Source organism: Lolium rigidum, chromosome 6 (assembly GCF_022539505.1).
Source record: "Lolium rigidum isolate FL_2022 chromosome 6, APGP_CSIRO_Lrig_0.1, whole genome shotgun sequence".
NCBI lineage: Eukaryota > Viridiplantae > Streptophyta > Magnoliopsida > Poales > Poaceae > Lolium > Lolium rigidum.
In genome coordinates, this window is record NC_061513.1 from 167,152,964 (window position 1) to 167,156,138 (window position 3,175).

The 3,175-nt window shown below is 38.4% G+C and overlaps 1 long non-coding RNA gene across 2 annotated transcripts; it reads left to right on the plus strand.

The window, feature by feature from the left end:
* Nucleotides 1-1,580: 1,580 nt before the first annotated feature.
* Nucleotides 1,581-3,074, plus strand: LOC124659182. Of its 2 annotated transcripts, XR_006989485.1 has the most exons (4): nucleotides 1,581-1,623; nucleotides 1,709-1,795; nucleotides 2,598-2,649; nucleotides 2,819-2,889. It is a non-coding gene; the product is annotated as an uncharacterized LOC124659182 (long non-coding RNA). The 2 variants fall into 2 exon arrangements; XR_006989484.1 differs by having other exon boundaries at nucleotides 2,598-3,074.
* The last annotated feature ends 101 nt before the right edge of the window (nucleotides 3,075-3,175 follow it).

Below are 3,175 nucleotides of genomic sequence, written 5' to 3' on the forward strand. Positions count from 1 at the left end.
ATCCGATGTGTGTTCCAGCATTTGCTTCTTCCCGGATAGGATCACGAAGTGTTGATGTGAGATACGACGAGTTCTCCGACAAGTTCTTCTGCAGCTTTTCACAGGCGAGCCCACCTCCTTCACCTATTTTATATTTTGCTCTCCCTCTCACTGCTATCCTTATGTTGCGATTCTTTATCGAGTCACGTGTCCTATTCCACTTGTTTACCATAATAATCCTATATGTATCATTCCTTACCCATAGCCGTTGCTTGATGTTTGAGCCTTGCGAGTCGTAGGCATGTTTAGGCTTTGTTGTTTATCTCGATCTGTTAGGAATATGTTGGGTTGTTGGAAGGTTTTCACATGCTATATCAATTGTTAGAGATACACATGTTTTAACTTAACCTGTGTAAACATCATACTTCATTAAAAAGACCAATACATACATAGGGAAGTAGAACTTCACGGATGGGATTCTTATTTGAGCAGTAAGTCATGCGTAGATCATCTAGCTGGTGACATGCAGAAGATGAAAATCATCACGTGTCTTCATTCCCATCTACACACAACAATTGACTAATTAAAAATCATTCATCGATGTATATGTTCTGACTCATGCTTTTTATGAAACAACCTCATTGCACCTTCAACTAACAGTCCCTGCAATCGAAATACCCGTCACGCAATCTCCCAATTTTCAACCTCTAGCCAACATCATGAGAGGGAGAGAGAGAGAGAGAGAGAGAGAGAGAGAGAGAGAGAGAGAGAGAGAGAGAGAGAGAGAGAGAGAGAGAGAGACATTACCAGGGCAAGTGGGCATCGGAAAGAGATATGTTATGCTGAATCCTGACATGCAGATGATGGCTGAAGAACAGTGATGTTAGTGATTCGTTCACTTCTTCATAGGTTAGATTGGTGAAATCAAGGGGTCTAAGACTTCCTTAATTGGATACTGGAGTAGATCGGTGTCGTAGGCCACCACATACCATGTAGAGTTGGGGAAGGTGAGGGTGCTCGATGGAGGAGAAATTTGGGCAGGGTCGTGTGGACTCTTTGAGGTGGGCAGCACGAGGAAGTGTTTTATAGGACATCGATGCGTTTGTGTTTACTGAAGGGAGAAGAAACGTCTTGAGAATACAAAGATGAGAGCATTAAAATGATAATTTTTTCTTTGATGATCCGGCTTGAACTGAACGGCAGTTTTCCTTAGATGATCGACTTTTAGTTTCTTTCCACGGTATAGCATACGTTTGTGTTTACAGCAGGGAGAAGAAAAGTCTTGTGAAGACGAAGATGAGAGCATTAAAACAGAGATTTTTTTTCTTTGATGATCCGGCTTATTAAACTGAACGGCAATCTTCCTTAGATGACCAGCTTTTAATTTCTTTCCACCATATAGCAGACTTTGCATGGACTGTCGGGACAATACAAATGGATGGCTGAAGATAAAAATCGTATGGCTGTGATTACTTGCTGATGTGGCTAGGCTGCATGTTAAGATAGATAACTTAAATGATCTACAGTGGGGTTTTGCTTTATAAGATATATAGATATGTGGACACAAGATCCTATCTTTCTTTCCTCATTACTTCCATCCCACATTAGACGCCTCATTATTCATCGGAGATGCTACTTGATTAGGTTTATGTTTCTGCTTTCCTGCAATCATGACTTTCATCTCTCGCGAGAATTATATACCCAACTGACATATTCTTACTTGTTCCAGGGAGTCCTCCTTTGTTCCACATTCGTATTCACGGACAACTCAAAGCAGCTGTATGATCTTCATTATTTAACAATGTCTGCTAGACAGGTACGCTTGCTGAATCATTGTATTGCACCACTCTTTATAAATAATTTGTTTTTTATTTACCCATTTCAATTAGCTCTATACTGTGTGCTACTATTTAGTTTTTTAGTTAAACCAAATGTTTGCATAAAACTGCATCCTTCTCTGTACCCATCCTACCTCCCCTCTCTCTTCCTAACCGTGTAATGACAAAGCGTTCGCGAGCACGAACCCAAGTTAACAATGCATGCCAGCCACGTTTTTTTCGCGGCTCAAGTAATTCTGGCCACAGTGTAAGAGGGCAAGGATTAATGAACCAATTCGTATGTCCAATCCCATTTTGCAAAGAAAAAGAAGTACGCTTGTTCAACTCTACATACGCTGTTTAAAAAAATTGTTTTTGTTATCTTATGATTGATGGTTTATGTTTCTGCTAGAGAGATTAACCATGTATGAAAGCCAAGAGCAAAATATGATGATTTCGCTTCCATCCTTTAGCTGTGTGCAAAGTGGCAAATGCCAGCTACAAGTCAATGTGGTCTCCTATGCAAGGCTCAATTAACTCTTTCCCTAGGCAATGTACTTGGTCGTGCTTATATCACAAACAAACATGACTACTTGTAACTATATGTTACATCAAATTATTCACTATTCATTACTGAAGTTAATTTCATTTGATATGGCCATCCATAGCCTCCCTTATGATTCCATTGCATACCTTTGTCGGAAAGCATGAAGTATTTGGCTTTAACAGGTCCTTTGAATTACTTGATGTAGGAAAAAATAATTAGTCCGTATAATTGTTCTTTTCCTTAATCATTTGCAGATTATGTATACTGATATATATTGATGGTTTCGAACACCACATCCATTTCTAGGTACCATGCAGTTTATTTTGATTCCAGCTAAAGCTATATTATTGTCTTCTCTTTTTTGTTTTCTAAAATATATTATCATGTTCTCGATACCTTTTTTCTTTTCATGGGTGAATAAATATGTATAGAGTTATATGCTCAGGTCTCATAAAACTATATAAAAAACTTCTAGGGATCAGTGATGCGAAAGGGGGTTATGCTAATGAAAGTTCATATAAGGAACATTGCTTAGATAATGATGAGCATACCCTTTGTTTCTACTCTCTCAAGGTATATTTTGGGCCTGATTCTAGATGTGCGTCGTTAGCCAGATTTTGTCCTAGAAATGAAGTAGTTGCAAAAATCACATTTCAAACAATCTAGAGAGGTTATGAATAAACCATCAAGTTCCAGATCCTTTTGAAAAGTATTGTCCTGCCAAATGACCTTTTCCCTGGATATTGTATTATTTGATGAACAAGTACATTTTTTACCATAAGTTTCTACAAAATTCTTCGAAGGAGTTATATGTTAGATGGAGCATGTATCA